This window comes from Dendrobates tinctorius, unplaced genomic scaffold (genome assembly GCF_039654945.1).
Source record: "Dendrobates tinctorius isolate UK_male_01 unplaced genomic scaffold, ASM3965494v1 ptg000559l, whole genome shotgun sequence".
NCBI classification, from domain to species: domain Eukaryota; kingdom Metazoa; phylum Chordata; class Amphibia; order Anura; family Dendrobatidae; genus Dendrobates; species Dendrobates tinctorius.
The window spans coordinates 37,582-63,360 of record NW_027362217.1 but is presented as its reverse complement, the minus strand read 5'-3'; the positions used below and the strand labels follow the sequence as shown (position 1 = coordinate 63,360).

General features: G+C 43.3%; 1 long non-coding RNA gene across 1 annotated transcript in view; it reads right to left on the bottom strand.

The window, feature by feature from the left end:
* The window catches only part of LOC141078421 (uncharacterized), a 41,218-nt gene extending 35,501 nt beyond the window's left edge, over nt 1-5,717 (bottom strand). The window contains exon 1 of the long non-coding RNA XR_012227847.1: nt 5,657-5,717. This is a non-coding gene — a long non-coding RNA (uncharacterized lncRNA). The remainder of the gene's footprint in view (nt 1-5,656) is intronic.
* Nucleotides 5,718-25,779: the final 20,062 nt, after the last annotated feature.

Genomic DNA, 25,779 nt, shown 5'->3' with positions numbered 1-25,779 from the left:
CGGACTGACACATGCTGTCTCTCTATAGTTTTGAATGTGATCAAACAGCAAATATATTTAACTGTTTGAAAGCTAGACAAAACTAGAAGGTGCAGGTCTGTAAGAACGGAACATGTCCTCGACTTATCCTTACAGAGTGACACACAGATAGCTTCACTGTGGCTGTGATAACAGCCGTTACACGGTACTGTGTGAGGAGTGTGCACCGCTGTATGGTGTGAAAAAATGCACGCTCAGTACCTCACCAGGACAAAAAAATTGGGATGGCTTTTAAAAAAGCAGTTTGCAGAGCAGTGGGTAAACAACAATGCAGCCGTCAGGAAGCCTTAGAAGGCAGCCTAACAACCAACACCGCTGATCCAGCAAAATATAGCCTCCACTTGCACTGCACACACAGTGACTGGTGTGTTGTACAGGCAAAATCGCTAGCAGCAGAAGCAGTTTTTGGTTTCTTCCCTGCCTAACACTCTCCCTACAAAATCATCAGCAGCAGCAGCTCTCCCTATTCTGAGATCAGAATGAGTAACATGGCAGTCGGTGTGCACGCCCTTTTATACCCCCTGTGACGCCCACCAAAGCAAGCCAATCACTTGCATGCCCTTCTGAAAGATGGTGGTGACCCCTGGCTATGTCATCACATTGCCCACAGTGTCCGTGGATCCTGATTGGCTGAAAAAGAGTGCAAAACAAACTTTTGAAACGCGACTTTGGCGCTTAAGTCGCCGACCTCGTGGCCGACCTCATCCTAGGGTCGGGTTTCGTTTCATGAAACCCGACTTTGCCAAAAGTCGGCAACTTTTGAAATTTTTCGACCCGTTTCACTCAACTCTACTGGGCACTCCAATTTAGCTTCTTAATGACTAAGATGCCTAAGTCTTTTTCCATGTCTGATTTCCAAAGCAGTTTCCCATTTAGTAAGTAATTGTAGCATCTGTTTCTCCTTCTCATGTGCATAACCTTACACTTATCCGTGTTAAACCTCATTTGCCATTTTTCAGCCCAATTCTCCAATATTCATATTGGATATAATATACAAGATTTTGAGCATTTAAATATTACCCCGCTACTTGCTAAATTTAAAAAAAAAATAAATGACTGGTGCAAGTTAACGCTGAGTATGGTGGGAAGGGCAAACCTGGTAAAAATGGTTCTCATGCCACAAGCTTTGTATGCCCTCCACAATGCGCCCATTTGGATTCCTGGTCGAATCTTTTATCAGATAAACAGAATATTTAGAGAGCTTATCTGGAAGAGGAGAGTTCCTAGAATTCGGTTGGAGGTTTTGCGTACATCTAAAGAACTGGGGGGGTTAGCGGTTCCTGACCCGTTTCTGCATTATCTTGCAGCGCAGTTGCAACATTTCAGAGGATGGGGGGAGGAAAATTCCTTCATGTGAAGTTCCTCGTGATGTATGCTTACATGCGTAGTGGGAAGGGACTTACTGGTGCAGGCACTAGACTCAGTGCAGTTCCGTCAGGTTCAAGCTATCAATACTCCGATAATGAAGTGCATGGATAAGGTATGGAACATGGCCAAAGAAATATTAGGTATACAGGGAGTCACGGCGCATTCCCTCATCTGGAGAAACTTGACATGTACAGAGCTAAATAAATTAGAGGGTTTGAGCTATGGGAGAGGAGATGGCTTAAACTAGTATCACAGCTTTATTTGGAAGGGGAGTTTGGCTCTTTTGAGGATCTCAAACAGACATTTTCCATCCCTAATAAAAGATTTTTTCAATATCTCCAGCTGAGACATGCTTGTGAAGCACAACAGTGACTCGCTCCACTAGGTAATCTAGTTAAAACTCCGCTGTTGGATAGAGTAGTGATGGGAGGAGGATCAAGAGGTATTATATCCATGATATATGCAACCATGTTGGAAAAGAGAGTGGCAAGTTTGGAGACACTGAAGAATAAGTGGCAAGTTGATGTAGGTGATTTAACAGATGATGAATGGGAGAATGCATTGCAAGAAGTCACGAAAGTCTCGGTTACCGAGGCGCAGAGTGTCGCATCTTTATTTGTTTCATCGAGTTTATCGAACCCCTGTATGGCTGTTGAAAATGGGCTATGCTAGAGAGGCAGATTGTTGGAAATGTGGAACACCCAATGCGGATCTGATACACATGACCTGGAACTGGCCTCGGTTACGTAGGTTTTGGGGAGGTGTCTATTACTTATTACTGTCTATCAATGTCAAATGGTACTAGACCCCAAAATGGCTCTTCTGGGGCAGGTGGAGACTTTGCCGCTTTCGGAGGAGCACCAGCAGGCAGTCTCACGAATATTATATCAAGCTCGTAAAAGGGTGGTGGCTCACTGGAAGAGATCTTCCGTACCCACAATCATGGAAGTTACTGATGCAGTTAATAATAATATAGATATGGAAAAATATGTGTATCAAAAGAGAAGAACAACTAAGAAATGGGAAGATATGTGGGCACCTTGGTTGGACACACCCGGGGTGGCACCTCCTAGATTAACATGGATGAGAGCGTTGAGGAGAATATAACCCAAAAATTGTAGCTGTGAGAGATCAAATGCATCGGGAGAGACGAGAGGTGTTTTTTCGGGTGAGGGTGGGGGGTGAGTTGGGAGGGATTTTTGTGAAGTTCTATTGTGTTTATGTAATACACTATTTGGGAAATATCCTGTATATGACTACCTTTTTTTTTTCAATTTTTGAAAATGTTTAATAAAAAATTACCTGATATAAAAAAAATAATTATGCAAACAGTGTATAATGCTCCATATATAATGGGCCCCATTTATAATGCGCAGGTGTATGATGGGCCCCATGGATGATGCTCCAGTGTATGATGGGCCCCATTTATAATGCTCCAGTGTATGATGGGCCCATATGATGCTCCAGTGTATAATGGACCCTATCTATGATGCTCAAGTGTATGATGGGCCCCATTTATAATGCTCCAGTGTATGATGGGCCCATATAATGCTCCATATATAATGGGCCCCATATGATGCTCCAGTGTATAATGGGCCATATATATGATGCTCAAGTGTATGATGGGCCCCATATATAATTCTCCAGTGTATAATGCTCTCCCCATATATTGCTCCAAACATTAAAAAAATGAAATACCTCTCATCGCTGGGCACTGCTCTACTCTAGACTCCTCAGCATCACTATCTTCCAGCTCTCTGCACTTGGACTGTTCAGGCAGAGGGCGTACAGACGTGAAGTCATCGCGCTCTCTGATCTGAATGTCACTGTCAGGAAACGCGGAAGAGGTCACAGCGGTGGAGCAGGGAGAGGTAAGTATTGCAAGTGCTGGTGCCCTGAGCAAGCAGGGGGGCCCACTCGTGGGCAACGGCAGTGGCACAGGGCCCCTCATAGTACGACGGTGTCTGTGACGGCGAGTGAGCCCCCACCCTCAAAGACTTTTGCATACTGTGAGGGGCCCTAAGCCAGTGCCGTCACCCACAAGTGGGCCCACCCCACCTGCTCAGGGCCCCGGCACTTGCCCGGGTGTGCCAGGTACTGATGTCGGCCCTGGGGGGGTACAGGCCAGTTAGGGAGGTGGAAAAACTGGCATATGTTGAGGTGTAGGCTGGACGTTCAGCAGCTGCAAATGGAGGAATTGCATAAGTCGAAGGAAGAGGAGTACGAAGTGAGCCATTTTGCTGGCAACCTATGTGTCATCAGGGGAAGGTGGTACAAAATGCTTTGAAACCCAGGCATGGTTCGTTTTAATGAAGGTGAGATCACCAACATTTTGGGTCAACAGCCGGGTCCTTCTTTCTGTCAGGATTGATCCAGCAGCACTGAAGACTCTTTCTGATAGCACACTACCAGCAGGGCAAGCGAGCTCCTGTAAGGCATATTGTGCCAATTCAGGCCAGGTGTCCAGTTTAGAGGGCCAGTAGTCAAAGGGGAATGAACTGTGAGGGAGAACATCGATAGGGGAGGAGAGGTAATTTTGAACCATAGTTGACAACTGCTGTCTCCTGTCTGTTGCAATCGATTCAGTATTAACAGTCATGTGAGCGGTCCTCGAGAAATCAGTCCACAACATCGTCATGAAACACCTGTCTCCAACACCAGTTCGGCTGTGTGCACCACGAATACCTCTTCCATTTGGCCCAGTACGGCTCGTGGTAGAACCTGCACCGCTGCTGTGTGCTGGGAATGCCTCTTACAAATGGTTTACCAGAGTTGCTTGTTTGTTCGCCAATATTAGCTCTAGGTTCTCCTGTGGCATGATGTTCTGTAATTTGCCTTTATAGCATGGATTGAGGATGCTGGCCAACCAATTGTCGTCATCCTTCATAATTTTGACAATGCGGGGGTCCCTTTTTAGGATCCGCAAGAGATAATCACACATGTGGGCCAATGTTCCAGGTGTCAGTGGTGGGTGGAGAAGCACTTTCTGCCAAATCCAAATCCCTCCAGTCACGCACAAACCCTGTACATGACCTGGGCAAGCCAACATTTTCTCTTGCCCACCGAGAAGCATCCTCCTCCCCAAAATAATCATGCCCCTCATCCTCCTCCTCTTCCTCTTCTTCCTCCACCTCATCCAGGACAGTTCCCTGAGCAGACAATGGCTATCTGTCATCAAGGCTTCCCTCCTCCTCCTCCTCCTGTTCCTCCTCCTCTGCAGACGCCTGATCCTTAATGTGAGTCAAAGTTTGCATGAGCAGATGCATAAGTGGTATGCTCATGCTTATGATGGCGTCGTCTGCGCTTACCAGCCGTGTGCATTCCACAAAACACTGAAGGACTTTACAGAGGTCTTTCAGCTTGGACCACTGCAAACCCGACAACTCCATGTCTGCCCTCAAACTGCCTGCCCATGTATCCTCCCACAAATGCATTACAGCCTGCCTCTGTTCGCACAGCCTCTCAACCATGTGCATGGTGGAGTTCCACCTTGTTGCAACATCTGATTAGGCGGTGCTTGGGGAGGTGGAGCGATCGCTGCAGCCTCTGCATACGACTGGAGTCTACGGGCGAGCGACGGATATGCGAGCACAGTCTTCGCATCTTATGGAGCAGGGATTAACTCTGGATAATTGTTTAGGAAGCACTGCACCACCAGGTTCAAGGTTTGAGCCAGCACAACACACAAGAACACACTGACCATAAGTCCTGAATGTAAATATATACATACTTTATTATTTTATAAATAAAGGTACTTGAGGTATTTTAAAAGTAGCAGAGCATCAGTGTTTTATAATATAAAAATATACATAAGAGGGCAGTACTATCCATTTCATAAGGACATATTATTGCAGTAAATGGTGCTAACAAATATATATATATATACTGTATATCTCAACAGTGAAAAAACATTTTTTAAAAACCAAAATGATAATATATATTCATAAGTAAGGTGCAAACATATTGTTAAAAATTTTATATCAATTCCCTATAGGTGTACATCATAATTATACAAATAAGAAAACGTATATAAAGTGCAAAAAATAGATAGGTATTAAAATGCAATATTAGTGCAAAAATAGTGAACACCATATGTGTCACTGCATAGATATACCATGTGAATAATGGGAATAATACCCAATAGCACCAATAGGTGTCAGTATATGCATAGTTTATGTCATGGACCAGGAAAATTTCTGAAAACAGCGTGAGACATCAAAGAGTATGGTAAGTATAAGGTATAACTTACAAGCTGCACTGCACCTGATCTGGACAGCCGTCCTCCCCAACACGTTTTTCAACCCTTAGCCTTCTTCAGGGGGTGGCGCCTATAGGAGACAGGTAAGTATATACCCAAACTCAACCAATCGCACATCGGATATAGCAAAACTGGCCAATCAAAGTGGCAGGGTGTGTTTAACAATCACCATGATGAACCTCCCATCCTATTCTACCTCATACGTCATTTAATCAAAGCCATATCATTATAAGCTGTGAACCACCATAATATGCAAATAAAATGAAAAAAAAACAGACAATGTGATTTTCTGGATTTTTTTTTCTCAGTTTGTCTCCCATAGTTGAGGTCTACCTATGATGTAAATTACAGACGCCTCTCATCTTTTTAAGTGGTGGAACTTGCACTATTGCTGACTGACTAAATACTTTTTTTCCCCACTGTATATACTACATTCATACAGCATACATACTACATACATGCTACATATATACTACATTCATACAACATACATACATACTACATACATGCTACATATATACTACATTCATACAACATACATACATACTACATACATGCTACATATATACTACATTCATACAGCATACATACATACTACATACATACTACATTCATACAGCATACATACTACATACATGCTACATATATACTACATTCATACAACATACATACATACTACATACATGCTACATATATACTACATTCATACAACATACATACATACTACATACATGCTACATATATACTACATTCATACAGCATACATACTACATACTACAAACATGCTACATATATACTACATTCATACAACATACATACATACTACATACATTCTACATGTATACTACATTCATGCAACATACATACATACATACTACATACATGCTACATATATACTACATTCATACAACATACATACATACTACATATATGCTTCATATATACTACATTCATACAACATACATACATAGTACATACATACTACATATATACATACTACATGCAGCATACATATTACATACATACTGCATGCAATACATTCATACAATACATACATATAGACATACAGTACATATAACATAGAGTACATACTCACCATCACTTGTCACTTTGATCCCCGAAGCCAGTGTCATCTGTGGAAAATTTGAAAATAACAAACAAACAATATACTCCCTGATCCGCAGAAATCCCGCGTGTCCCACGCCGATCTCCCGTGGAGAACAGCAGCATCAGCTGATGCGACTGCTCTCTACGGGGCTCCAGGAATCCAGTGATGGGAGGTAGGTATCCTTCCGCACTGTATTCCTCCGCCACTGTAAAAAAATAGTCCCTGGTCTCACTTTATGGCAAAAGGTGCATGGGAACTTTCTCACACAGCAATGCCAAAAGTGAGACTAGGGACTATTTTTTTACGGTGGCGGAGGAATACAGTGTGGAAGGATACCTACCACCCGTCATTGGATTATTGAAGCCCCTAGAGAGCGGTCGCATCAGCTGATGCTGCTGTTCTCCACGGGAGATCTGCGTGTGACCCTCGTGGATTTCTCCGGATCAGGGAGTATATGGCTTGTTTGTTATTTTCATATTTTTTCATAGATGACACTGGCTTCGGGGATCAAAGTGACAAGTGGTGGTGAGTATGTACTCTATGTTATATGTACTGTATGTCTATATGTATGTATTGTATGAATGTAGTATATATGTAGCATGTATGTAGTATGTATGTATGTTGTATGAATGTAGTATATATGTAGCATGTATGTAGTATGTATGTATGTTGTATGAATGTAGTATATATGTAGCATGTATGTAGTATGTAGTATATATGTATGTTGTATGAATGTAGTATATATGAAGTATGTATGTAGTATGTATGTATGTTGTATGAATGTAGTATATATGTAGTATGTATGTAGTATGTTTTTTTTTTTTTTACATTCAACACATTAGCCGGATGATGGGACTACTACTGTCCCATCATTGGCTAATGTGTCAATCACTGTCATTGTAGCAGGCATCGCCCGATGGGACTTGTAGTCCCATCGGACGATGCCTGCACACATACAAGACCCCCGGCAGGCCCGCACAAACCACCGGCAGCCAGCACAGACCACCGACAGCCGGCACAGGCCCCTGAGAGGCCCGTACAGACCACCGGCAGCTGGCACAGGCCTCCGGCAGCCGGCACAGACCACCGACAGCCGGCACAGGCCCCCGAGAGGCCCGTACAGACCACCGGCAGCCGGCACTGGCCCCCGACAGGCCTGTACAGACCCCCGAGAAGCCCGTACAGACCACCGGCAGCTGGCACAGGCCCCCGAGAGGCCCGTACAGACCACCGACAGCCAGCGCAGGCCCCCAAGAGGCCCATACAGACCACCGGCACAGGCCCCTGACAGGCCTGTACAGACCCCCGAGAGGCCCGTACAGACCACCGGCAGCCGACACAGACCCCCGACAGTCGGCACAGACCCCCCGCAGTCGGCACAGACCGCACATCATGATGACATCATTTCAGCAGCCAATCACAGCCACAACAGTGGCTTATTACATTATGGGGACTTCCGATTCCGGTATCCGATATTGAAAAAATATCGGTACTCGGTATCGGAATTCCGATACAGCGAATATCGGCCGATACCCAATATTTGCAGTATCGGAATGCTCAACACTAATAGTACATAACGAATCACACTGCACATGACCGGAAGAAAATGGCCGCCGCTATTCATAGATACACAGTGTTCCTAGTAACAACAAGTCGTACTGCGCATGACAGGAAAAAGATGGCCGCCGCTACTCATGATTACAAAGCGTCCATGGTAACTTAGATACTTAAATTGCGCATGACAGGAAAAAATGACCGCCGCTAGTCCTAATTGCATAGCGTACGTTATTACTTGTAGATGATACAAAAGTGTCCATGTTGATATCAATATTCATACTGCCCCTAAGCAGAGAAAAAAAAAATGACCGCCGCTGTAAATATATAGCATCCATTAGAAATCACTGCGCATAATATAAAATTGGTAACCATTATTCTTAAATATCTAGCACAGTAATATATGAAACAAACCACTGTGCATAGGCAGAAAAAGAACAAGAACATGGACGCCAATATCCAAGGAGTAACAATATCCATAATGACCAAATGTCACATATAATTAAGAGCCATCCTTTTATAATACCGGATGATCATGACAACCAAAATTAAGGCGCCCTAAGGATGGTACATGATATCATTAGGCATATATAACATAATAGGCGCATAATAGATGGGACATGATATCATTAGGCATATGTTAATATCAATAATAGCTAAGGTAAGATGAAATAACATTGGCATAGACAAGAACACCACTCCTTACACTTTTACGAGGAGGAAGGTGTACTAGTACAAGATACACAAGATATTCCGTCTGACATGTGTGGTGAGATATTAAATGGTTATCTGTAATCCTTTTAGATCTAGTGTATCTTGCAGTAGTACGCCTTTCTGTTTTTTTTTTTATTTCCAAAAAATGTATTTATTTAGGAATATTTTTTTTTAATTATTTATTTAGCGATTTTTTAAAAATTATTTTTACACTTTTTTTTTAACTTTATTACATTGTCCCAGGTGGGACATCACTGTCCTGTGACAGATCGCTGATCTGTCACATCACAGATCACTGTGACAGATCAGCGATCTGTCACAGGCACTGCACAGGCTTTCCTCATGCCTGCGCTTTGCAGGCAATGAGGAAGCCAGCTCCCTGCAGGCCCCCGAAGATCCCCGTCGCCATCTTGGATTCGGGGGCCTGCAGGGAAAGAGCCCCCCACAGCAGCACTGCACATTACGCTGCTGTGGGGGGCTCAGGGAAGCACGGAGGGAGCCCCCTCCCTGCCGACGCTTCCCTTTAGCCCCGGTACACCGCGATCGTGTTTGATCGCGGTGTGCAAGGGGTTAATGTGTCAGGGATGGTCCGTGACCGCCCCTGACACATTGTGCTGGGTGTCAGCTGTGATAGTCAGCTGACACCCGGCCGCGATCAGCGGCGCTCACCACGTGGGCGCCGCTGATCGCTATGACGTAATATTCCGTCCATGGAAATTAGGTCCAGGGTCACATGGACAGAATATTTCGTCCATTGTAGGTAAGGGGTTAAATGATGTATGAGGTAGAATAGGATGGGAAGTTCATCATGGTGATTGTTAAACACACCCTTCCACTTTGATTGGCCAGTTTTGCCATATCCGATGTACGATTGGTTGAGTTTGGGTATATATACTTACCTGTCTCCTATAGGCGCCACCCCCTGACAAAGGATAAGGGCCGAAACACGTGTTGGGGAGGGCGGCTGTCGAGACCAGGTGCAGTGTAGCTTGTAAGTCATACCTTATACTTACCATACTCTTTGATGTCTAATGCTGTTTTCAGAAATTTTTCTGGTCCATGACATAAACTATGCATATACTGATACCTGCTGGTCCTATTGGGTATTATTCCCATTATTCATGTGGTATATCTATGCAGTGACACATATGGTGTTCACTATTTTTGCACTAATATTGCACTTTAATACCTATATATTTTTTGCACTTTATATACGTTTTCTTATTTGTATAATTATGATGTAAACCTATAAGGAATTGATATAAAATGTTTACTAATTTGTATGCACCTTACTTATGAATATATATTATCATTTTGGTTTAAAAAAATTTTTTTTTCCACTGTTGAGATATATATATTTGTTAGCACCATTTACTGCAATAATATGCCCTTATGAAATGGATAGTACTGCCCTCTTATGTATATTTTTATATTATAAAACACTGATGCTTTGCTACTTTTAAAATGCCTCAAGTACCTTTATTTATAAAATAATAAAGTATATATATTTTTACATTCAGGACTTATGGTCAGTGTGTTCTTGTGTGTTGTGCTGTGTTCAGTGATTTGACTGTCCTAACAATTATAATTATATAGTCTGTGGGGTTATCAGCAGTAGATACCACTGGGTCTGCATATATCACCGTGTGATTGCTGCTGCTGGTTTTTCCCGTTTCCCTTTATGTGTGGTGATTAGTGTTGAGCGATACCACCCGATACTGAAAAATATCGTATCGGAATGGATCGGCCGATCTAAAAAAAGTATCGGGTATCGCCGATTCCGATCCCGGAAGTCCCAGTCAAGTCAATGGAACAGAAATATCGGAATTAAAAAAAACCTTTCTTTCCCTGTTGGTTAATTCTACATGGAGAAAAACAACTAATAATAATGTAGAATGTATTGTGGGAGGTGTAGGAGACATTAAAGCCATAGAGCTTTAGCCCAATCAAATGGAATCGCAGTATTTTTTTTTTTTTTAAAGACGTTCGTAGTTACAAAGATATTGACTATGTTAAAGTCTTTAATTTTTTTGTCAGATATGTATGTTTCACTACTTCCATGCTCTTTCACCTTCTTTTTTACTTCTCCCACACTTTCTCCTTCATCATCTTCAGCAGCAGCAGTATCTTCTTCTTTTATTCTTCTTTTATTCTTCTTCTTTTATTCTTCTTCATATTCTACTTCTTCATCTTCTTCCTATTCTTCTTCATCATATTCTTATTTGTGTCAGGCATTCCTGTAGTTGTTAAAAAGTTGTTAGTTGTTAAAAGTTTGAAGATTACACCTTCCGTTCAGCCTGTCACAAAAGATTTACAACAGGATTTGTCCGCGTTCAGTTTGGCCTGCAGCAGCAGGCCTTTTCCAGGGGCACCACGAGGAGGAACGGACTCACCCCCATACACTTAGTCTTCTTCTGCTTATAAATTAAATAATATCATTTGCTCTGATTGTTAGTCTTATGCTTCATGTTCTTCTGCTTTTGGTTTTTATGCTTCTTGGTCTTCTGTCTCTTGTTGTTCTGCATCTTGCTGGTTGTCTTCCTGTTCTTTGTCCTCTTGGTCATCTTCTTCAGGGTCATCTTTTAAGTATTCTTCTGTGTGGTCTTCAGGGTCGTCGTCTTCAGGGTCATTGTCAGGGAGATCCAGAGTGAGAACTAAAAACCATTTCCACAAGCTTGAACTTGGAAAAGTAGCAGAAGGTACAAGAAGGCTGAGGAACTGCCGAGAACCAGCTGATGGTACTGGAACCCGGAGGGCAGCAGAATGAACAAGAGCCAATGGCACAACCGTGGACCAGCTGACGTTGCTGGAACACGGTTACTAAGCAGGAGGTACCTGTGCTACAAAGCATTACCAAGGACCAGCAGACATTGCTGGAACTCGGATACCAAGAAGGAGGCACCTAGGCCAAAGGCACTGCCGAGAACCAGCTGACGGTGCTGGAACCCGGATGGGTAGCATTAGCTACAAGAGTCAATGGAACTACCGAGAACCAGCTGACGGTGCTGGAACCCGGAGGGGTAGCAGAAGGAACAACAGCCAATGGCACAACCGTGGACCAGCTGACGGTGCTGGAACACGGTTACTAAGCAGGAGGTACCTGTGCTACAAAGCATTACCAAGGACCAGCAGACGTTGCTGGAACTCGGATACCAAGAAGGAGGCACCTAGGCCAAAGGCTCTGCCGAGAACCAGCTGACGGTGCTGGAACCCGGATGGGTAGCAGAAGGTACCCAGGAAAAAAACAAAGCTGCAAGGCAGTGAGCCGGCCACAGATGCCGAAACCCACAGTTCTACAGGGGGTGCTTGCCCTATTGGCACTACGGAACCAGCCTTTATTACCAGAACCCGCAGCCCACATAGGAAGCACCGAAACTGCAGGCACCATAGACTCGGCTAACCCGACCGCAACACGACAGGACAACGTATCGGTGGCAAAGTGACGTTGACACTACCCGGAAACAGCAGGCGTGCTGGAACCAGGCTGGGCAGGAGGGAGAAGCTTACTACAGACATATGGAAGAAGAACTGAGCTTACTACACAGATATGGATATGGATCAGAACGGAGAATACTCCAGAGATATGGGAGCAGAATGGAGCTTACTACAGAGATATTGGCTCAGAAAAGAGCTTACTCCAGAGATATGGGAGCAGAACCGAGCTTACTACAGCGGTATGGGAGCAGAACCGAGCTTACTTGTCACAATCCATTTTTGGATCTGTGTCAGAGTCTGGACTCTCTTATATAAACCTTTTTCCTTTCAGGCCCTGGGGGTTAATATGGGTTTTTTCCCCGGTGGCTGCTGGTGTTACTACAACTGTAGTTGCTCTGCTGCTGGTTTTCTCCTGGTGGCCGCTGGTGTTACTACATGTTCAATTAGCCAGCAGGTGGTGACCTCCCCCCTCCATCCTATAAAAGATCATCAGCTGATGCAGCTCCCTGTTGGTAATACTGGTCATTTGCTAATGAACCTTGGTGAAGTCTGGACCTACCTGGTGGAGAAGGGGTTCAGCTTATCTGGAGCAGTGGAGTTGCTGCTGGATGCTGATTGGGTGCCTTTCTCTGCTGCTTGGAGCATTGGCAGCAGATAAAGCTAAGTTTGGGTTTATAGTTGCTTTAACCCCGTGGTGTCTGTTTTATTTTCCCTTGTGTTATTTGGTGCAGTTTACTTTATTCCCTGTCTCACCTCTTGGGGAGGGGGTTGGGGTTGAGCTCATGGCTAAACAGGGGATAGGGACAGGTCAGAGAATTGGGCCTCACTACCATTAAGTGTACCCCCAAGTTAAGGAAAGTCAGGGCACCCCCTAAACCTGAGGGACAGTTCAGGGGCCCAGGTTCCATGTCTCCTGCCTTTTCCCTACTGTCCTGTGACATTATTACCAACAATCCCATTTTTTCTGGTGAGCCATGGCCATAATGCATACCTGTCTCCAATTGCTCCAGACCCTCACTGAGGAGCGTGGGGTGCTGCGTGGTGTGGTGGAGCAGCAGCTACAGCAGTTGGTGGGGTACGGGGCTTCAGCTCAGATGCAGGCTCAACCAGAGCCCAAGTTATCTCTCCCAGACAGGTTTTCTGGAGGGAGAGAATTTTTTGTTTTTAAGGAGGCCTACAAGCTACACTTCAGGCTCCACAATCGCTCATTAGGGAGTGAGGAACAGCAGGAGGGATTCACTATAGCCCTCCTTGAGGGTGATCCCCAATCCTGGGCCTTCTCCTTGCCGGCCGATTCACCATCTCTACGGTCGGTAGACGAGTTTTTTGTGGCTTTGGCGAATATGCCCAATGTAGTCCTTGCTAGGGAGGAGGACACACTGGTGCAGGAAGACGAGCCCAGGCAGGTGGGAAGAGGTGGTTCTCCAGCGGTGTTTCCTCCAGTTCGTCGTGGTGTGGGGGCATGTTTTAGCTATGGGCAGACTGGTCATGTTTTCAGGGTCTGCCCAGCGAACGCCAAATCTTCTGTACCATCTAAGAAGCCGCGTCCCCCTGGTCATGTGGAGGGAGGCGATCAGGGAGTGTATATTTCCTCCATTTTGCCCTATATTTTTGGTCTGGTAGGGTACTACTCTGTACTACTCTGGAACTACAGGAGTTTATTGGTCGCCTGAATAGCAACAACCAAAATATACGTTAAACATTCACATGCGATGCTGATAAGATTGAGTTCCTCTCTGTCATTGTTTAACAGGATACTGATGGTCTGGGGCAGACCGATATTTTTAGGAAGATGACTTCTACTAATATGTTGTTACACGCTTCGCTATGTCATCCTGATCACATGGTCAGGTCTGTTCCCATTGGTCAGTTCCTCCAACTTTGTCGGATTTGCTCTATTAATGAGGATTTTGAGAGAAGAGCAGAGGAGCTAAAAATGAGATTCTTGGAACGTGGCTATAGTCGGCATCTACTCAAAAGAGCCTATAACAGGGCTATTTATTCTTCCCAAAATGGCCTACTGTACAATAGGGAATCAGCTAGGAAGATGGAGGGACCTGGAAGCTATGCTTCATTGCAAATTATCATTCCCATTCTAGGCAGGTCAGGCAGGCTTTGTCTAAAGCATGTCCTATATTGAAAATTGACCCAATAATTGGCAAATTTATTCTGGATATACCAGTCATTACATTTAGGCGTGCTAAGAATCTGTGCAATCACCTCACCCGTAGTCATTATACAAGTGAGAGAAAGGGTACATTTTTGGATAATTTCACACATAGGAGTGGGTGTGTTCCGTGTGGACATTGAGTTGCCTGTCCCAACATTGAAAAGTGTGATTCTTTTTCCGATTCAGGTGGCGGCTGGCCACATGGATGCATTCACTCTTAAAATGTTACCCCGACACTTTAAAAACTTTCATGACTGTGACAGTACGGTGCTACAGGTGAGGGGTATCGATGCCTTAAATATTGGGATTCGTGGTGGCAATCTGTTTCAAAGATTGGGTAAACTTGAGACTCGCTGGATCTGGACGCTTAATACGGTATATCCACAAGGACTAAACGAGAATTTGAGTTTCGATCCATTCCTGTGACCACCTTACTGTTCCAGGTGGACATTGGGTGGATCTAATCCTTGCTATTTTTTATTGTTTTTATTATATTTTTAATTGTGTTTTTCATGTATTAGGTATTTTTATGATATTTTGTGGATCTATGAAGATCATTGGACGGAGTCCAGGATAGTGGCGGTCCCTTGTACAGATGGACTAATTTCTACTGTTTTCTATGTCCATCCTATACCTATGTTTGAAGAAGATCCTTTGACGAGGTTGAAGATGAGTCGGGGGGATGTCTTTTGGATATCTTTATTTTGTTTATTTTATTTATTTTTCTATTTTTTTCAATGATATATAATTAGGACTGTATGATAATGTCTCTTATATAATCATATCTTGGTAATGCTGTTCTATATATTTTGTGGGCAATAATTAAATATAATATTATTATATCTTTCTTTGTGATATGATTGTATATCAATTTTGATATTGCTTGAAAATTGTGAATATAATATGAATTCTTATCTTTTTTATATTATCTATCAAAAAATATATATGGCATTCCCCTTTAAATATTATGCAGTGAAGGGTATGTTTCTATTTCTATTATAAAAACTTGTGGGATACATATAGGATGTTTTTTGATTGTTGGCACTGCTGCATGTGCGGTGGTGCTGCTTCTTATGTATTTGTACTATTCTGTATTACTCTGCTTTCTATTGTATTATGTTGCCCTTCTGCATATCTTGTGTCGGCGGTGCATCCCACGCCAGACCTCAGGGACACCGTGGTCTGGGTGCGGGCTGCCATGCCTTGTACATATACACTATTTCACCTCCCTGGTAGCGCGTCACTTGTTCCTGCTCCCCCTCCTCTGCACATGCGACGCCTTCTTGGTTCATCACGTCGGTCCCCGACACGTGGTGCCTCCGGCGTCTGGTCACATGATAATGTGTTTCCAGTGCTGGGAGTTCCTGTGTCGGATGCTGGCATCTTGGACACCATGGTGATGCACCACCTCTTCCCTTATTAGGTATTACATTATTTCCGGGCTCCTCCCTTTATAACATCACTTAGGTCAACCTTTACCACGCCCCCTGATAAAGGAGTAATCCGAAACGTGCGTAGGGGAGGGCGGGCTGGCCTCTTGTAGACGCTGCTGCCATCCATCACCACTTATCACCAACAGGTATTTATTGTAAGACTTTATGCACTTTATTATACATACAGTATGTTGGACATTTGTTCATGTATACATTCTGATGTTTGAGCCCATATACTTCTGTGTATAGAAGTGAGAGTGATGGGTATACATGTATGCAGTGACTGCTTTATCTCTATGGCTGATATAGCTGGGCACTGTGCAATATGAATCAGGGCTGCAGTGCAGGGTGTTATGTCCACTGATGTTTTTAACTCCTTCTATCTTTGTCTGCTCATCTTGACTAATAAAAATTATATATTTTTTGCATTACATGGACTCTTGTGATTGCAATTTTTGTTGGTTTCCTTCCCTCCTTTGTATGATTATTGGCAATCTGTTCTTACCAGTCCTATGCATTGTTTGGGGATCTATGGCCAGTCATATTTATATGATTTTGTGAGATTTATATATAATATATACATTTGGATATTATCCATTCATATATTCCTTTTGGTCCATTGTTACCCCAGACATTCTAATGTCTTTCATATATTTCCTTATATCTAAGTACAGCAGCATATAGAAATAATGCCCCCATGCCTCCTTATAATAATTCTCCTTCACCCTTTATAGTAATAATATTGACGCCGTACCTTCTTACCCCCGTGATTGCTTATAATAATATGTCTCCTGTTCTCTCCCTGTAATGATACTGATTTTGCAGTCTGCCTCCTGATAGTAATGCCCCTGAGCAGGAGCATAAGTAGAAATCACTGGAACGCCAAACCAAAAGTCTTATTATTATGTATTATTATTATTATTATAGCGACATTTATTCCATGGCGCTTTACATGTGAGGAGGAGTGTACATAATAAAAGACAAGTACAGTAATCTTTTTTTAACTCCTTAGTGACTGAGCCAATTTGCAGCTTACTGACCAGGCCAATTTTTACAATTCTGACGACTGTCACTTTGAGGTTATAACTTTGGAACACTAACAGATCCCGCCGATTCTGAGACTGTTTTTCATGACATATTTTACTTCACGTTAGTGGTAAATGTTCTTCGAAATGACTTGTGTTTATTTATGAAAAAAACGGAAATATGGCAAAAAATTTTAAAATTTTGCAATTTTCAAATTTTGAATTTTTATGCCCTTAAATCAGAGAGATATGTTACACAAAATACTTAATAAATAACATTTCCCACATTCCTGCTTTACAGTAGCATAATTTTTGTTGTTAGGAAGTTACAAGGGTTAAAAGTTGACCAACGATTTCACATTTTTACAACAAAATTTGCAAAACCATTTTTTTAGGGACCACCTCACATTTGAAGTCACTTTGAGAGGTCAATATGACAGAAAATACACAAAAGTGACACCATTCTAACAACTGCACCCCTCAAGGTGCTCAAAACCACATTCAAGAAGATTATTAACCCTTTACGTGCTTCACAGGAACTGAACAACGTGGAAGAAAAAATTTAACATTTAACTTTTTTTTACAAACATTTTATTTCAGAACCAATTTTTTTATTTTCACAAGCGTAAAAAGAGAAAATAAAACACAAAATTTGCTGTGCAATTTTTCCTGAATATGGTGATACCCCATATGTGGGGGTAAACCACTGTTTGGGCGCACGGCAGGGCTTGGAATGGAAGGAGCGCCGTTTGACTTTTTCAATGCAGAATTGGCTGTAATTGAAATCGGATGCCATGCCGCATTTGTAGAGTCCCTGATGTGCCTAAACAGTGGAAACCCCCAACAATTGACACCATTTTGGAAACTAGACCCCTTAAGGAACTTAACTAGATGTGTGGTGAGCACTTTGAACCTCCAAGTGCTTCACAGAAGTTTATAACGCAGAGCCGTGAAAATAAAAAATCATATTTTTTTACAAAAATTATCTTTTTGTCCCTGAATTTTTATTTTCACAAGGGTAACAGGAGAAATTAGACCCCCAAAGTTGTGCAATTTGTCCTGAGTGCGCCGATACCCCTTATGTGGGGGTAAATGACTGTTAGGGGGCACGGTAGAGCTCAGAAGTGAAGGAACGTCATTTGACTTTTTCAATGCAGAATTGGCTGGAATTGAGGTCAAACGCCATGTCACGTTTGGAGACCCCTTGATGTGCCTAAACAGTGGAAACCCCCTACAAGTGACACCATTTTGGAAACTAGACCCCCCAAGGAGTTTATCTAGGTGTGTGGTGAGCACTTTGAACCCCCTAGTGCTTCACAGAAGTTTATAACGCAGCCGTGAAAATAAAAAATCATTTTTTTTTCCGCAAAAATGATTTTTTAGCCACCAATTTTTTAATTTTCCCAAGGGTAACTGTAGAAATTAGACCCCCAAAGTTATTGTGCAATTTGTCTTGAGTACGCTGATTCCCCATATGTTGGGGTAAACCACTGTTTGGGCACACGTCGGGGCTTGGAAGGGAGGGAGCATCATTTGACTTTTTCAACGCAAAATTGGTTGGAATCAATGGTGGCACCATGTCGCGTTTAGAGACCCTGTGATGTGCCTAAGTAGTGGAAACCCCTCAATTCTAACAACAACCCTAACCCCAACACACCCGTAACCTTAATCCCAACCCTAATCATAACTCTAACCACAAACCTAACCCCAACACACCCCTAACTCTAATCCCAACCCTAACCATAACCCTAACCCCAACACAACCCTAACCCTAACCACAACCCTAACCACAAACCTAACACCAACACACCCCTAGCCCTAATTCTTAACCCTAGTCCCAACCCTAACCCTAATGCCAAACCTAACCCTTATCCTAATGCCAATCCCAACCCTAACCCTAATTCCCACCCTAATGCTAACACTAACCCTAATGGAAAAATGAAAATAAAAATATTTTCTTTATTTCATTATTTTTCCCCACCTATGGGGTGATAAAGTGGGGGTTTATTTACTATTTTTTTATTTTGATCACTGTGATAGGGTCTATCACAGTGACCAAAATGAATCAATAGGAAAAATCTCCCTATTGTTGCCGGGTACCGGCCGGCAGATCTCGGCGGGCGCACTGCGCATGCGCCCACCATTTTCTTCCCAGAAGAAGATGGCGGCACCCATGGAGGGTAAGCACGAGGGCCGAGGACCACCGGGAGGTACCGGGGGGGTTGGGGATCCTATTTCTCTCTCCTCTCATGTGCGATCACATCATAGGAGAGAGAAATTGAATGGCACATTGGACTTTTTTTTCGGTCGCCGTTATACGGTTAATAACGGCGATGGCAAAAGCGGGGTCAGTAAAAATCAACCCGAATCATGTTCTTTGGAGTCTCGGCTACCTCCGGCAGCTGAGACCCCGGAGAAAATCCGACTCTGGGGGTTGCTATACACTTTCTCCACAGCGCTGTTAATTAACGGCGATGTGGTTTAGGTACCCTTAACTACCGCAATTAAAAGGCGTATTGGTGGTCGTTAAGGGGTTAAACTGTTTATTTTTTAAATATTTTCTATTTTCTTGTACAAATAACATCATAAACACAAGTAGACTTGTAGCAATATTATGCAAAACAATGCAAAACATTTTAGAAGTTTCATCCAGTGGTACAGTACTCAGAACTTCTGCTCCTACTAACATTAGGTCAAACATCTAATACATCATCTAAGAGTAGGTGTGGTACAGGGAAGACATAGGGAAAAAGTCAGGGAGGGGGGAAAAAAAAGAAAGAAAAGAAGCACGTAACATCAATTGGTTAGCTTAGTTACATAGTCATCCCATGGATTCCATATGCGATTAACCGCTTCCTGACCTTTGACACAGCGTATGCATCCTGAAAGTCAGTGCCAATCTGACCTGTGACGCATATGCTGTGTCATGGAAGGATCGCGTTCCTGCGGGTCGGGTGACTGGGGTCACTGAAAGGTCACCTCACCTGAAGGCACAAGACCCTTTGTACTTCACCTCGGGGGGTGCGTTAGCCCCCCCGTGGCTACGATCGCTCTGATTGGCTGTTAAAAGTGAAACAGCCAATCAGAGCGATTTGTAATATTTCATCAATGAAATTTGGTGAAATATTACAATCCAGCCATGGCTGATGCTGCAATAGCTTCTGTCATGGCTGGAAACCGAGATCCGACCCCCCCACAGCAAATGATGGGGGCGATCAGCCCCCACCACTGACTAACGGCGTCGATCTGCCGCTGCCGTAACCATCTGCTCCCCTCCCCCTTCCCTCCACTTCCCCCGCCTTCTGATCCCCCTTACCTGTCCTAGTATCTCCGATGTCCCTGTGTCCGTCCCGGTGTCCCTCCCAGATCCTTCATGGGCGCTGCCATCCTGCAAAATGGCGGGCGCATGCGCAGTGCGCCCGCCGGCCGGCAGATTCCGTTCATTTATTTTGATCACTGTGATAAACTCTCACAGTGATCAAAATAAAAAAAGTAAATAAACCCCCCCTTTATCACCCCCAAAGGGGGCGCCGGAGAGCTGTGCCTGTGTAGTTACGTCACAGTGGTGACGTGGGAGGAACGGGTCCGTGTGTGTTCCTCCACACGGGGATATGAACACACACACAAAATGCGCCACACACTACGTGCTTCAACACATATACCACCATCAGCACACATTTCACCACACATACACCAACCTCGCCACCTAAAAGTCCAAACACAAAAGTCGCCACTCAAAACTCGCCACGCTGTCCCAGAGCTGTTTAAAAGATGAAAAATGAGCTGTGATTGGTTGCTATCAGCAACAGTTTTCTTTGTAAACAGTTGTGGTAACTGAGGCCTATTATTCTTATCATCCTTCTGTAAAGCTGGAAATAAGTATCACACAGGATAGGATTAGATACACAGCTCAGCAGTCAGTATCACACAGGAGAGGATTAGATACACAGCTCAGCAGTCAGTATCACACAGGATAGGATTAGATACACAGCTCAGCAGTCAGTATCAGACAGGATAGGATTAGATACACAGCTCAGCAGTCAGTATCACACAGGATAGGAATAGATACACGGCTCAGCAGACAGTATCACACAGGATAGGATTAGATACGCAGCTCAGCACACAGTATCACACAGAATAGTATTAGATACACTGCTCAGCAGACAGTATCACACAGAATAGGATTAGATACACGGCTCAGGAGTCAGTATCACACAGGATAGGATTAGATGCACGGTTTTATGTGCAATATAATCATTATAATTTGTTATAACTAACTACAGTTGGTTACTATGCCCAGGCAACACCGGGCTCTTCAGCTAGTATAATATAAACGCCAGCAAATCTAATAAATGGATAATTAGATACTCGTGTCCATGGGATTAGCTCAGTATTGTAGCTTCATTGATGTAAAATGGGATAAGCTGCAATAAAAAGTGCCGTCCTATGAACAATGTCTCGGTTTCTTCACACCAATTGCTGTTTGTGCACATCGGCAGCAAATAAAATGTTTTACCACCGACAATTGGTTTAAGTCCGGGATCACACATGCGAGAAACTTGGACGAGTCTCGCATGATAATACCCGGAACTGCCGCCTGCACTCGGGAGCGGAGCGTGCGGCTGCATAGCAATGTGTGATCCTGGCTTAATTTGAAAACTCCCACATCAGGTGTCTGACAGGTTCACTGCCAAGAGGGTTTCTGGGGATACAAATCAGCAATAATTTCTTTAATTGGAAAAACTAGTATCTTTTTTTTTTTTTTTGTATTTCTGAATATTCCAATTTATTATCAACATTATGAAGGTTGCTTTGTTTGGTTTTTTTTGTGAAATTGCTTTTTTCATATTTTACTTTATGCAAACAAATTTTGGTTTGAATTCTTGCTGCAAGATGGTTTGTATTCTCCTGTTACCTGGCATTAAAATTCAGGTAGTGTCTATTATAAAAATGAATCCCTATCGTATAGCTATCAATGTAGTGTTGGGAGTAAGCAATGCCACAGGAGATAGGGGTTGTGACAAGAGTTGAGAGAATTTTGCAAAATTTGGTTCGGATTACGATCGCCGACGAATATTGTATTTGCAGTATTCACCTAACGTCAATGGGTCTAGAGTTGAGCGAATATGTTCGGGACTGATCGTCAAACATAAATTCTGCACGAATAGGGTACAAAAAAAGGCATGAATATGGCAAACTCGGATTTGGTGATGGTTTACGAACATATTCTCTCAACTCTAGTTGTAAAGCTACACGAGATGGAAAAAGCTGACCATACACATTGGGTAGCCGTGTGCTGAATGTTCGGCCAAAGACTATCACTCCCGTCTCCACATACTTGTGAGTGCTAGGGATTTTGGGATTATCTCCCTTGAGAACAAAAGTATCAGGCATTGCCACTCCACCTGCCCGGTCCTTCTCTCTTCTATGGGGGGAGAGCCAGGAGCTGCCCATACACATCAGATGGCCAAGCGATCCTCCCAAAATCTGTGGCTTCGACCGGCTTTCAACTAACGTGTATTGGGGCTGTTATTGTGACTGTCCCAAAAAAGGTAATGGTAAACTGTACCTCCCTTCTAATGGGATGGGGTCCCTTTACCTCTCTGTAGCCCACCTGTAATTGGCAAGTAACAGTTCAGTGCTCATATTCTGCTACATGTGTAAGCTATTAAAATGAGCCTTTATTAGATTTTAATAACTTCATTATTCACTATTTTGAAGCCTTTTGGGTCCTGATTTATTAAGCTGTTTTCAGCATAATTCTGGTGAAGTTGCACAAAAATCTTGCAACATTTGGAGTTTACTTTACAAGCCAGCTATGCCAATATGGACAGGGCATGGCTGCACCCACCTGCATAAAGAGTCTGACTGGGGTATATTGACGGCACCAGAATTGGGTGGATTGTACTCCAGCAATCCTCTTCTTAAACTGGCCTGCACAGCACAGTCTTAATGAATCGTCCCTTCTATTTTATTATTAAAAAAAAAATTGTATATAATTTTTTTTTTCCCCCAAGCCAAATCTAACCACTATTATTTCACGTTGCCAATACTTTCAGCAGGTCTCTGAAACCAAAATCGGCCAAGATATAAAAGTACATGCGAATAATTGCACTATGCTGGACTATGGATACACAAACACTGTATTTTTCCAGTTAATGATCTTCACTTGTAGGCTTTCCGTGAATGCTTTATATGTGTATCAATTTTTTTTATTAAAGTTGTGGATAATTTGAATCTTCTCTTTTGTTTGTGCAATGTAGCAAAGCCCTGCAGCCCATTGTAGAGCACGGGTTCTTAAGAAGAATGTTCCCATTTTTATTTTTGCATTGATTTATATAATCATGTATTATTAAAATGACACGATTTTAACATTTATTTATTTTTTTCTGCTGCCAGTTTATACAGTATTTGCTGCTGTGTAACTGTTTGGGTATGACACTTGCACACCGCAAATACTGCAGCCATAGCAGACTAGAAACGCACAGATCACAATCTCCTATATTGTGTGTTTCTCAGCTGTGAACTATGCATTCCCCAATAAAGCCAATCGGTTCATGTTTTGGACTCCGTTAAGTCAATAAGGTAAAGCAAAGTTCTATGATCAACCTCCGACCCTTCTGATGTCTGCTCCTTCTGACATGGATATATTCTCAAGGTCCATACAAGAACATGGAATAACTATTATTGGCATAGTGTGTTTTTTTTAACCTATTCGTTGTCTTAAGCATTCTGCGTTAAAAAATAACCTGAATAAAGGTTCGGCACTCCTCACTAAGGAATTTGGCAGGAGATAGCAGTAATTACATATACTACTACTTTTTGAAGCTATTTGACTATGGAGCCAGCCTGGTATGTATCTCGACCCATGCGCCAGCCCACAGACTATTTAAAAGGTATTTTTTAGGATCTCCATTTGGACTACAAGCAGTGAGCTGGATCCATTTTTTTTCTTTCTTCTTGATGGCTATAACTTAATAACTTGATCAGAAGCGTAGCTAGGGGTTCGGCTTGGGGGGGGCGAAAAAATCTGAGTGGGCTCCCAACCGGTAACCCTGATTACAACTCAGGTTGGCACACTCTAGTCGTGAGTATAGGAGAACCTCAGCAGATGACCGCGCTGTAACTGAAACAAATCTCTATACAAAAAACAATACTGATATTACCGCCATATGGTGATCTCATAGTGGTAGATACCAGTCCTGCAGCATATACAAGAGTTTACTATACAGTTACATATGATAACTTACAGGCCCCGTTCTTTCTGATAATCATTCACTTTTACACTTTACTCAGACCGACATGTCTACTTCTCCAGCCAGGACTCATCTGCAGAGAATACAACAAAGACACATTTGACTTCTCACATTTCCAGCTTAGTACCCATCTATCTCCAACCTGCACAAACTACTCACCCAATACTGAGCCGTTGCTGCCGTATGTGTCCCTACTATTGTACCTGATACGGCAGCAGTGGCTCAGCATTGGGGTATGTGTCCCTACTATTGTACCTGATACCCCAATACTGAGCCGCTGCTGCCGTATGTGTCCCTATTGCTGCACCTGATACCCTAATACTGAACCGCTGCTGCCATATGTGTCCCTACTATTGTACCTGATACCCCAATACTGAGCCACTGCTGCCGTATGTGTCCCTATTACTGCACCTGATACCCCAATACTGACCGCTGCTGCCGTATGTGTCCCTACTATTGTACCTGATACCCCAATACTGAGCCGCTGCTGCCGTATGTGTCCCTACTATTGTACCTGATACCCCAATACTGAGCTGCTGCTGCCGTATGTGTCCCTATTAATGCACCTGCTGTGTGGTACAAGCGCAGGAATCCTCTAACTGCCTCACATAATAATGCCACTATTGTGCCCTTTACATAGCAGAATGTCTCTTGTGCCCTCACAGTAGCTCTCACACTGTATAAAGACCCCCATACTGTATGATGGCCCCCACAGTAGCTCCCACGCTGTATATAGACCCCCATACTGTATGATGGCCCCCAAAGTAGCTCCCACACTGTATATAGACCTCCATACTGTATGATGGCCCCCACAGTAGCTCCCACACTGTATATAGACCCCCATATTGTGTGATGGCCCCCACAGTAGCTCCCACACTGTATATAGACCCCCATACTGTATGATGGCCCCCACAGTAGCTCCCACACTGTATATAGGCCCCCATACTGTATGACAGCCCCCACAGTAGACTTTAAACTGTACTGTATAATGGCCCCCACATTAGCTCCCATACTGTATAATGGCCCCTGCATTAGCGCTCACGCTCTATACTGGCCCCACACTAGCTCCCATACTGTATAATGACCCCTGCATTAGCTCTCACGCTCTATACTGGCCTCACACCAGCTCCCATACTGTATAATGGCCCCTGCATTAGCTCTCATGCTATATACTGACTCCCGCATTAGCTCATCCGCTGGATTATGACCCTCGAATTAGCTCTAACACTGTATAATGGCCCCCGCTGTAGCTCCCATGCCTCTGATTCTGGTCTCTGTCAGTCCCTGTCTGTGAGCTACAACCTGCACAGTCCTGATATATATGACAAAGAACTAAATAGAAGAAAATATAAACAGCCAGTGGGTGCGTATAGAGTCCAGGATATGGGTATAGCTCCCTGAATGTACCCAGGTGACCCT